The sequence below is a fragment of the Melozone crissalis genome, unplaced genomic scaffold, assembly GCF_028551555.1.
Source record: "Melozone crissalis strain CALT ecotype California unplaced genomic scaffold, PUWL_Pcris_2 ptg000120l_1, whole genome shotgun sequence".
NCBI classification, from domain to species: domain Eukaryota; kingdom Metazoa; phylum Chordata; class Aves; order Passeriformes; family Passerellidae; genus Melozone; species Melozone crissalis.
The window spans coordinates 658,226-670,588 of NW_026535896.1; the positions used below are offsets into that span (position 1 = coordinate 658,226).

General features: G+C 49.6%; 1 protein-coding gene across 1 annotated transcript in view; it reads left to right on the forward strand.

Moving 5' to 3' along the window:
* The first annotated feature begins 3,187 nt into the window (after positions 1-3,187).
* B3GAT1 (beta-1,3-glucuronyltransferase 1) overlaps positions 3,188-12,363 on the forward strand; it is a 42,191-nt gene continuing 33,015 nt past the window's right edge. Inside the window, exon 1 of the mRNA XM_054292876.1 lies at positions 3,188-3,377. The gene's annotated coding sequence lies outside the window, so the exon portion shown is untranslated. The remainder of the gene's footprint in view (positions 3,378-12,363) is intronic.

Below are 12,363 nucleotides of genomic sequence, written 5' to 3' on the forward strand. Positions count from 1 at the left end.
TCTGTTTATACACACTGCTGTCAACAGCAATGCTGCCTCTTCCAGACTCACATCCTCCCTGGAGCTCCTGGGTCCAGGCAAAGATTCCCCCCTTGATCCCAGGGTCCTGCAGGACTGCCTGAGCCTCCCCTCCCATTCCCTCTCCTGGAATTTGGCCCAGGGGAGGTTGGCACAGCCCCATGCAGCATGCAGACAAGTGGATATGTGAAGGTTCAAAGGGACAACCTTGGCAAATGTCAGGGCAGTGTTTTTGCATGGTTGTTCTGCTGCTCTGATCACCAAGAGCAGCTCTGGGTGCGTCACGCTGGGATTTTTGTCCACAGGGATGAAGCAATGCCTCTCTGTGTCCTTCCTGAGCTTCCTTGATACTTTTCCCAATGCTTTCCACCTTTGTGAGTCTTCTGAGGCACTGGTGCAGGGCTCAGCCTCAAATGTTACTGCTCACCCATAATTTTATAAATCTCAGGTGTAGCACATCTCCTTCCCCTCCCCCTGAATTTTGATGTGTTTAGGTTTTGTGGCAGGAGCATTTTTATGCCTCTTCTCATTTTTTTTTTTTTCCCTGAAATATTCAGTGAATTTGCCCTTTTCTCATTCTGATATGGGCCTCAAGGGACAGATCCCTCCTATCCATCTCCAGCATGCCATAACAGCCTGGGACAAGCTGGAAAAGTGCTGGGTCTGAATCCACCCTTTTGATATAAATGGACATTATGCATTTTTAATAGACATGGAGCTCAGTGAAACCCTTAGTACTAGCTGAGCTGGCACAAAATTCCCAGGCAAGGAGTCTTTGGAGCTGATATCTCCCTAGGTACCTTGCAGAAAATGAGACCAAGGACAAAAAAAAGGCCACGTTTCCCTTTGATTGCAGGAGCTGCTGTGTTTTGCAGAGGGGGTGGCTGAGCAGGAGCTGCCTGGCTGTGCATGAAGGACTCTGGGCTGGCAGTTCTTGTTCATCCTGATCTTCCACAGAGAAGGTGCAGCTTGCAGGGAGAGGCTGCTCAAAGCTCCTTCCTTCCAGCATCACCTTGATCTGAAGGCAACATCTCGCTGCTTTGTCCAGCACAGGCTCAGCAAAGCTCATTTCCACCTGAGGCAGGGGTGGAAATATATATTATATATTATATATTATATATTATATATTATATATTATATATTATATATTATATATATTGCATATTATATATATTGTATATATTGTATATTCTATATTGTATATATATTATATATTGTATGTTAGATATTGTATTTTTTATATTGTATGTTATATATTATGTATTTTATATTATATATTACATATTTTTTATTTTTATTTATATATATATATATATATATATATATTCCTCACTTCAGGAATAAGGAATGTGGGAATCCCTGTCCCTCTGGTGCTGCAGCTGGGCTTTGTCAGTGAGCCTGATCATTTGTGGGTGATGTTTGGATTTCCAAACTTCTCAGCAGAAATCTCTGCATCCCCTGGAGATGCACAAGTGAAAGCTGGAGTCTGAATGCTGTAGGTTCAAAACCAAAAGGTCCAGTGACAATTGTGGGAATTCCTGGTGAAGATCCCAGAAGTTGCCCCACGCTGTGGATTCCAGATTGCTGTGTACTCCAGCTTTCCCCAGTCACCAGAATGATGGGGTTTATTTTTTTTTTTTACTTTGTTCTTCCTTTTTTGGTAAAGCATAAGTAAATCTGTCTATACCTACAGGTTTCCATGGCACTGTAACCTTACAGAGAGGGAGCAGCAGGGGAGGATCTGTGGATCTGTGCACGTCCACTGTGGAACAGGGAGAGATAAACGGGGGTGCTTGGAGGGGATTGATGTGGTTGGAAGCAGCTCAGGACAGGTGAAAGGTGGCTCACCCCCAAGCTGAGCAGTGACTTTTGGCTCAGGGTAAACTGCCCAGCTGGCATTTGGAGACACACTCGCTGTGGGGTTCAGCCTGCTGAGCAGGGTCAGCTACCAAAGGGCAGGATCAGGAGATGAGACCTTTGTTCTCCCTGTGCCCTCAAGCCCTGCCTCCCCCAAGTGCTCCCCAAGGAGGAAGGGAGCATCCCTGTGGTTCTGTGCATGGACAGAGGTCACACACGGGTCCTGCAGATGTCACAGCTCAAGGGCAGACCTAGGCACATCCAGAGCCTCCTTCCCATGGGAAAATGCTCCTGCTGCCCTTTGCCCAGTGCCAGGACCCTTGGGCAGCCCCCAGGAGGGACATGGGGGTGCTCAGTGTTTGGGGGGGATGGCTGAGCAGGGCTGAGGGAAGGCTGGTGCTGCAGGGAAGGGAAGCAGGATGAGGTGCAAGGAGGGCTGCCCACTGCTCCCAGAGCCTGGCTGGGCTCAGCTGGGAGCCACCAGCATGGGCACGGGCAGAGAGGAGCTGAGGGGGCTGCTCTGAAGAGCTGGAAGTGGAGCCGAGCTCTGCCTGTCACCCTGAGGGCTGGAGGGGAGCTTTGCCTTGCATCCAACACATGGCCACCTTCTGAGCTTCCTCTGGGCAATGCTGAGCTTCCTCACCAGCCAGAGCCTCTCCATCCCCATGCCATCCCATCCCATGGATCCCACCCCATATCCCATCCCATCCCCATCCCATTATGCCATCCCATTCAATTCGATGGATCTCATCCCATGGGTCCCATCCCATCCCCATTATCCCATCCCATCATCCCACCCCATCCCCTCTCCCCCCGGTCCCGCAGCCCTGGCTGTGCTCAGGGTGAGCAGAGCAGATCCGATCACTCCCGGGGCCCTTCCCCGGCTGTCGCTGTCGCTGTCGCAGGTTGCGGTGCCCCTGCCGGAGCGGGATCAATTGGCACCCACCATTCCCAGAGCATCCCCTCCTCTGGCAGCCACAGCCTGCCGGCGCTGCTCTGGATACAAAGCAGCCACGCTCTGCCTCCTTCCTCCCGCATCCCGCTGGCCTCCTCCTCCTCCTCCTCTTCCTCCTCCTCCTCCTCCTCCTCCTCCTCCTCCTCCTCCTCCTCCTCCTCCCTGTTTGCTCGCTCTCTTTCTCCCCCGAACGCCAGGCTGCAGAAGGCAGAGCTGCGAGCCGGAGCACAGCGAGTAGCTCCCCAAGGCTGCTCCTGGCCGAGCGAAACGCGGGCAGGGATGCGATGAAGCAGCGCCGTGCTCGCTGCCTGGATTAAGAAAGAAAACATTTTTTTTTAAAAAAAAAACCCTTAAAAAGAGCGAGAAAAGCACCACAAAGCCGGACGCAACAAACGAGGCGGAAAGGGGGGAGAGAAGGAGGCGGAGGTTGCTGGATGGGCGAGGAGCCGCTTTGAATCGTGCCTCTGTTCGCAGGGATTAGAGCATGAATGGGAGCAGCTTCCCGGCCGCGATGGAGACAGAAGGCGGCTCCGGCTGCGCTCACAAGGTAACTCCGGCTGCCTCCTCCGGCTGCATGGCTGAGCCGAGCAGGACACGCATCCTTTCTGCCCGGGGTGTGTGTGTGGATGCAGCGGGCAGGGCACGGGAGCGAGCAGGAGATGCTCGGAGCGGTTTTTCCCTCCCCTCCCGGCGCAGGGAGAGGGCGCAGAGCGGGTCCGGGGGGCTGCGGTGCTGGAGATTCACTTTGCCCCCGCTTTGCCCGAGGACACCGAGCTGCTTTCCCCGGGGATCGCTCCAGGATCTCCCAGCATCGCCCTCCCGACCCTACGTGCCCCGGGGTCCCTGGGGCTCTCGGTGGCTCCGCATCCTCCCGAGCATCCGTGCACAACGAGGGGAGGGAGGTGAGAGGCCACCCGGAGTTGCTGCTCCCCTCCCTTGGTCATCCTCTGCCTTTTCTTCGCACCGGAGAGGGATGGGATGCGGGAGGAGGGGGAACTGGAATCGCTTTCATTCGTGCCAGCAGTGCCGGGAGCCAACTTTGAGGCTGCCTAAAGGGAAAAGCTTCCCGAGTGCTGTGGTTTATTGGGGGGAGAGGAGATGGCTGAGCAAGGCTCAGAGGAGGGATGTCTGTGTTGTGGCGTGGAGTGGGAGTGGGAGGGGATGGGAACCAGTGGTTGTGAGGGAGAAAGTCAGGGCTGATCAATGAAGCTGCCCACAGATGATGCTCTCCTCTCCCTGCTGGGCCTCTCCGTGACTCAGTTCCTGGGTCTCTGACCGTGAAACTCCGAATTTCTCTCAGTCAGGGCAGGCAGCACAACTTCACACAGGGCTGGGAGGTGCCTTTAGCCAGATGTTGGGGAAAGCCCCGAGGAGAGCCCGATGCTCGCAGCTGTGGAGCCCCTCCCCAGTTATCCCCAGCAAGCAGAGCCCTTTCCTGGCCATCCCTCACTACCTCGGGCAGGATCCTGCTGCTGCCACATCCATTTGCTCCCATTCCCCTCCTTCCCTGCCTCCAGGGGCTGCTTGATGGCTCCTGGCACGGCGTTAGGAAGCGTTTGCTTTGATTGCTGAAATAACGACGTGTCCCAGAGGTCCCCCCTGGTGCGAGCACATCCTGAGCCCCAGAGTGCCACCCGTCCCTGCCAGAGCCTGGGTGTGCAGGAACAGTAATGCAGGAACATTCAGGGAGTTTGTGGCCCAATGTGAGGCACTGGCAGAGACTCGGGCGTCTCTTGCACTGCTCTGCACACTCTTAGATTTTTGGTGTCCCTGAGCATCCTCCTCAGTGAGTGGATCCACCAGGATTTGGCTGGAAGGTCACAAGGGCTGGGGTTTCCTGGCTTACCTGGCAGAGATGGGGCTGAAAGGGTGTGGAGAGGAAAATGGAGGCACTGGGGAAAATATCTTCTTTCTGTGTGAAACTCCAAACTCTGGTGTCTGTGCCAGCCTCGAGGGATGCAGATGATGTTCTGGTGAAGGAATTCAAGAATTAGGAAGAATCTTTCTTCCAGCAGGGTTAATTCTGTGGTAGAGGTTTGGAAATGGCCAAAGCCAGCAGGACAGTGGCTGTTGCTATAATGGGAAGGCAGCTGATCAATAATTTTATTTTCCTGTTTGAACATTTATGGGTGTGGGGAAGGCAGAGGAAGAAACATGCAGTCAGGGATGTTAGCTCTGGGTATGTTCCCATTCCAAAGGGATTTGAATTCCAATTCCTGGATTACAAATCCCTTCCTGCACCCCTCCATGGGCATTCCTGGGGGGATCCCTGCAGTGCCCTGACAGCTCCAGGGTGCAGAACAGGGGACACAAACCTCATGTTTGGCTTCTCTGGGTCAGAAAAGCCAGAAGGTCTCCATGAGGGTCTCCATGAGTGCAGGAGTCCCCAAGAGGAGAGAGGCAGAGCTTTCCCACCTGGCTTCCCAAAGTTTCCTGACCCACCAGAAACTCAGAGTTTCCCATCCCATATCCCATCCCCATCCCCATCCTCATCCCATGGATCCCATCCTATGTCCCATATCCCATACCCCATATCCCATATCCCATATCCCATATCCCATATCCCATGTCCCATATCCCATCCCAGAGAAGGAATGAGTGAACAAAGTGCCCCAAGCCTTGCAGGGGCTGTCACCCTGTCTGTGCCACAGCTGGCACAGTGCCTTTGTCCCCACCAGGGCAGTGCCAGCCAAGCTCAGGGATGCTGAATTTCCTCTTCCCTGCCTGTTTGTGGTGCATCTTCCTGGGCTTTCTCGGCAGCTGTTGCACCTCTGGAGGCCAGGAGAGCTCTGGGTGCCCCCAGAGTGCAGGGCTGGGGGGTTGCAGCATCCTCAGCCCTGCTGCATCCTCCTGGCAGCCCTTGGGGAGAGCTGGCCTAAGCTCACCAAGAATCCTTCCAGGACTGAAGTGTGAGCACAAGCTCTCCCTTTGGCCAAGGCTGGCTGTTCCCAAAATGCTGCTTTCTGAGCCCAAAACAGGGCATCATCTGCCCCTTCAATCTCTTCCAGACTCTCCTGTTGCCACAGCACCTTGGGAAATGACAAGAGCTGATTTAAAAAGGGACACTGGGGCAAATGCTGCATTTCATTTTTCAGTGGGTTTTGCAGATTTGCCCTTTGAGATGATTTTGCTCTGTCTTGCCCTTGTTCTATTTCTACTGGCTCAAAAAAAAAAAAAAAAAGTTGTGCAAAAAAAGCAATTTTTAGTTCGTCCAACAAAACCCAGTGGGCAGATCTGAATCCAGAGGAGGACAGGAGCTGGTCCTTTCTTGCATTTCTGTGCATTTTCTGTGGCAGGGATGAGCAGTGCCAGAGGCTGCCTGGATTCCAGGGCTGCTTTTCAGCAAGATCCCTGACCTCTGGGGATGCAGCAAGCCTTGGTCAGCATCTTCCTCTGTGGCCATGCCTTCAGTGGCTTCCTCACCCTGCAGGCCTGCATTTCCTGACTCAAAAAGTTCAGTGGGCTGCACTGTAAGTTGTGTTTAGCTGGAGGAGAATTTAGTGGGGCTTTGATGACTTGTGTCCTGTGGTCGCCAGAAACTGATGCTTCATGCAGGCTGGCCTAGAACAGAGACTGGACAGAGCTAAAGAATAGAGCAGGGATTTATTAAAAGGATCTCCTCAATGGATTCACCTTGGGCAGCACAAGAGCCCAGCCAGGGCTGCACCCAAGGTGAACCAAAATGGTCACAAAATGAACCCAAGGTGAACCAAAATGGTCACAAAATGAACCCAAGATGAACCAAAATGGCCCCAAAATGCACGAGCGCTCCCGGGGTCTCTCCCTGGGATCAGTTCTGCTCCATTTGCACCTTGCAGTTCATTGTCCCATTCCAGCTTTAGCCCCTGCAGTCCCACCCTGCTTGTTTTTCTCTCTCCAGCCCACGGGGTTTGTGCTCCTGGGCTGAGATTGGGATCATTTGTCCTTGGTGCCCAGCTGGAGCAGGAATTGTTTTGTCTCCCTGCTCTGTGCACAGAGCTCACCATCCCGTGATGTAAACCCAGACCCACACACTGAAGCAGCACAGAACCTGAAAAATAGAAAAGCCAAAACCTGAGGCAGCACCTCCAACCCACACCAAGGCAAAGCTTTTCCTGGTATCCATGTCCTTGGAAGGTGCCTCTGTGGCTCCTTTTTCTCTGGGATGTGTTGCCTGCTCATGTTCTGCCTGTGGAGATCCTGGATTAGCACCTGCCCCTGCTTTGCTGCTGTGGTGGCAGGAGTGACCCATGCCAGGAGGGCTGAAGGGTGGGGATGGACTCTCCGTTTTCCTCCTGCATTCCTTGACTTTTTGTATTTGGGTTGGCCATCAGGGCTGGATTCCCCTCCAGGAGCTGAGGAGGGATTTGCTGAGCAGAGACCATAGGATGGGGGCCATAATTAATCTCCATCTCCTGCTGGAGACCCAAGGAGCAGCCCCAAGTGCTGGCAGTGCCACAGGGTGTGGGCACTGTGGAAAACATCTGCTCCAGCTGTGCTGGGAACTCCACATCCCCAGGGAATGACAGAGGGGGCAAAGAATTCCCAGTGCTGGGGAGCTCACCCTGCTCTCTCTGTGCTGTCCCACAAATTTAACCAGTTCATCTCTCCTCCTACCCTTATCCCTCTCCCTCTGAGGGGTTTTTTGGTTGTACCAAGTGTCACTTCCCAAAAGACTTTGTTCACAGGCTCAGAAAATTATTATTATTATTATTATACACCTTAAAGCACAATTCCACACTAATTTTTTCCATCCTGGAAGTTAATTCCTTCCCCCTGCACAGTTCTGGGCAGGAATACACCTTAGAGCACACTTCCACAGCCATTTTTGCATCCTGGAAGTGAGTTCCTTCATTCTGCACAGTTCTGGACAGAAATACCCCTTGGAGCACATTTCCACACCCATTATTTCCATGCTGGAAGTGAGTTCCTTCCCCCTGCACAGTTCTGAGCAGTAAAACACCTTAGAGCACATTTCCACAGCCATTTTTCCACCCTGCAAGAGTTCTTTCCCCCTGCACAGTTCTGGGGAGTAAAACACTTTGGAGAACACTTCCACACCCATTTTTCCATCCTGGAAGTGAGTTCCTTCATTCTGCACTGTTCTAGGCAGTAATACACCTTAAAGCACAATTCCAGACCCTTTTTTTTTCCATCTTGCAAGTGAGTTCCTTCTCTCTGTGCAGTTCTAAATAGTAGAAGACCTTTGAGCACACTTCCACAACCGTTTTTTACCACCCTGGAAGTGAATTCCTTCATTCTGCACAGTCCTGGGCGGCAAAACACTTTGGAGCACATTTCCACACCCATTTCTCCATCCTGGAAGTGAGTTCTTTCATTCTGCACAGTTCTAAGCAGTAGAACACCTTAAAGCACACTTCCACACCCATTTTTTTTTCCATCCTGCAAGTGAGCTCCTTCCCTCTGTTCTGACCATAAAACACCTTGGAGCACAGTTCCAGAGCACAGTTCCACACCCATTTTTCCATGCTGGAAATGAGTTCCTTCCCCCTGCACAGCCCTGTGCAGTTGTCCTCCCTCTGTTCCTGCCCTGCCCGGGTACCACAGAGCCCTGAAGCCATTTCCCAGCTGCAGTGGTGCCTCTGAAATCCCTCCAGCTCTGCTCTCCCTGTGAGCCACGGCCAACACAACACGATCTGCCTGCCTGTGGCAGCAGAATAAAGGGGAAATGCTTGAGATCCCCCTCCTGCTGCATCTGAGCTGTTCTCCTAAAGCCAGGACAGGAGCTCAGCTTCTGTCTAGGGATTTTTGTGCTGTTCTCGAAGAGCAGTGCAGAGGGAATTGAAAGCTCAGAAGGAAAAGCCTGATCACCCACAAAAAAAGAGGAACCCTTTGCTTCAGTGTTTGGGGTGCTGCCTCAGGTATGTTCAGCTGTAAAGAGAAATAGGAATTTCCAGGTGAAGCTCATCTGATCTAAAGGAATTCCCCTAAAATACAGCAAGTTGCTGTTTGCAAAGAGAATAAAGACAGGCAGCTCTGCTGAGGGGACCTCCCTGCTCCTGTGGCCCTGCAGGGAGCAGGAGAATGAGGAACATTTCACTCTCTGACAGGAGACAGAGCCATGGGATTGGTCTCAGTTTCCTTGCTGGACATCATTCCTAAATGCCCTGCAGGTTCCTCTGCAGATGAAAGGCCAAAAAAAAAAACCCATGAAAAAAACCAAAAAAAAAAACCACAAACAAACAAACAAAAAGAAACCCAAAAAACCAAACCAAAACAAAAACACAAACAAACAAAAAAAAAAAAAACAAAAAAAAAAAAACAACAAAAACTTGCTGGACATCATTTCTCAATGCCCTGCAGGTTCCTTTGGCACCTGAACGGCAAAAAAAAAAAAAAACAAAACAAAAAAACCCAAAAAAAAAACCCAAAAAAACAAAAAACCCAGCCTCCCCCCAAAAAAACCCCAAACAAACTAAAATCCCCAAAAACCAAAAAACCATAACACCAAAAAAACCCAACAAAAAAAAAGGCTACTCAAGGAGAAACACCCCGAGTCTGCCTCACCTTCCATTGAGCTGGAAAGAGCCCAGAGCAGAAGGAGGGATGCTGGGGCTCTGCTCTGCATTTCATGAATGGATGACTGTAGAGACACAAGAGGGGATTTGGAGGGGATTTGGAAGCCTGCTCCAGGATTTGTCTGGCACACAGAGCATTTATAATACTTCCAGCATTATCATAACATAATGCCGGCGTGATTTGGGGCCCGCTCGGGCTCTCAGTGAATAAAGAGCAGCGCTCCTGTCACCATCAGGGGGCAGGGATCTCACTTGGGATGAGTTGGGGTTTGCATGGTCCAGATTCTTGTCCTGGTGGCCCCAAGCAGGGGCTGGGATGCTTTGGTGTGCTGCTGTGAGGGACTGGGGCTGCTGGAGGTGTCAATATGAGAGTGAGTGGGTCTGGTGTTTATTGGTGATGGAGAGAGATGGGGAGAATGACCTGGTGATCAAAATCTGATTTTATTGTGGGATACAAATATATACTATTATATCTACTATTTCAGGGAGACTAGTAATGTGTACTACAATGATTAGGTTAAAATCACACAAACTTATGCATATAACAACATCTCTTGCTTGCAGAGTTTAATGGGATTTTCTTTTTCCAGTAAACCCATTTGATTGAATCTTCTTACAATCCAGGTCTAATTTTCAAAGTTCTGTTTGCTTTTGCCAAGGCATCCTGTTATCAAATCTCTGATGTTAACCAGGTCCAAGGTCCATCATCTGTCTTGTGTCCCCCAACATTCCAACACCCGGATGAAGGAAGGAATGATGAATCTGACTCCATGTTCTCAGAAGGATAATTCATTATTTTATGATACTATATTATATAAAAGAACACTAAACCAAACTATACTAAAGAATACAGAAAGGATACAGACAGAAGGCTAGAAAGAATAATAATAAGAACTCGTGACTCTTTTATAGATAAGATACAATGAACAACCTTGAGACTGAGAAATGAAGAGCTCTGACTCTTTCTTCAAGCACCGGGCTGGGAAAAGAGAATTTTGAACTTTTCTTGGGGTCACTCTGAGCAGTGAGAGGTCCTGACATTTGGCAGGAGCTGAGGGACCCTGAGGGACATCAGGCAGGGGTGAGAGGGAGGCTGGCAGGGCTGCTCCTCCTGTCCATCACAAAATAACCATAAATCCCCCCAAAATGAGGGATCCAAGCCAGAGCAGATCCCCTCTCCTCTCCCTGAGCAACCAGCAGAAGGGATTTTGTCAGGCTGGGTGCACTCTGACCCAAGAGCACCTGCAGATATTTGGGGAGTGGGCAGGAGCTGAGAGACCCTGAGGGACATGGGGCAGTGATGAGAGGGAGCCTGGCAGGTGTGGAGATTGTTAATAAATGGTTAAGTGAGTCTGGGGAGTGGGCAGGAGCTGAGAGACCCTGAGAGACATGGGGCAGTGATGAGAGGGAGCCTGGCAGGGCTGCTCCTCCTGTCCTTCACAGAATAACCATAAATCCCCCCAAAAATGAGGGATCCAGGCCCTGTCCTGTCCCTGAGCTCAGGCTGGGAAGGGAGCAGCCAGCAGAAGGGATTTTGTCAGGCTGGGCGCAGTACCTGGAGACTGGTTTGGCTCATGAATAACTTGATATTTCTCCTGAATAATGGATGCACGTGATGGCTGCTGAGAGGCAGGGCTGGGAGGGGGCTGGGTGCCTGAAGGAGGGAGGGAGGGAGGGAGGGATGGGGCTGAGCTGGGCTGAGCTGGGGGCTGGAAAAGGGGCAGAGGGGATGTTTGGGTGTGAATGGGTGTGACTGAGGCAGAGAGGGGGCTTGGCTGGTGTTTTTGTGTCCTCTGCAGTCAGCAGGAGTATATAAGTGTATATTTACATAAAAATATATTTTATAGTGTATATATACTGTATATATGTACATATATTATATTCTATAATTACATTATATATGCATTACATTATATTGCATTATGTATACACTTAATATAAAAAATCTATATTTTTATATATAGATTATATATAAAAATTTATATAGAGAGTATATAATATTGACTATTATATACATTATATATGTACACTTAATACATATATATACATACATATGTACATATAATACATATATAATATGTATTACATAAGACAATATATCAATAATATACATCAATAATTATATATTAATAATATTAGATTAGTAATAAATTCATAATATGTATTATTATATGTATTATATATGTAGTACATTATGTATGTATGATATATTATATTATATTATATTATATTATATTATATTATATTATATCGTATAGTATCGTATCATATCATATCATATTATTACATTACATTACATTACATTACATTATATATGTATTATATATTATTAGTGCAATACATCACTGCCCAGCTTCGTCTCTGGGGCTGGGGAAGGTGAATATTTGTAATTTGCAGAATTTTAACAATTTGAATTTATTATTTAAATTTTTATTTTGAAAATATTTGCAAATATTTGCCATTTCTCTGCCTCCAAGAGGGGCTTCCTTGGCTGTGTCCATGGCAGGAGAGCAATGTTTAAATCACAGGGGCTGTGAATAAATCCCAGCGCAGTTTCTGCTGTGGATCAGGACATTCCTGACCTGGGCAGGTTTGGGACAGTGCAGAGAGAGCTGTGGGGGTTTTTGGGGGTTCTGGGTGTGCTCAGACCATGAGGATGCTGTGAGAGGCAGCCTCTCTCTTCCTTGAGAGACAGCCCTCACCTGACTTTCTAGTGGCACGCTCTGCTTCTAATTTGGGAGAGAGGGAAGGAGAATCTGGCACAAGGCTGCCACCTCTGAGAGGCTGCCAGGCACTTTGTGGCACTGCCTGCCTGCTCCCTGCAGCCTGGCATGCAGGAATATTCCCTCCCTCCTGCCACGCCTTGTGAGGATGTTCACAGGGGTCCCAGGATGAGGGAAGAGATGAGGATCTGACTCCACGTTTCAGAAGGCTTGATTTGTTATTTTATGATATATTTTACATTAAAACTATACTAAAAGAATAGAAGAAAAGGTTCTCATCAGAAGGCTGGCT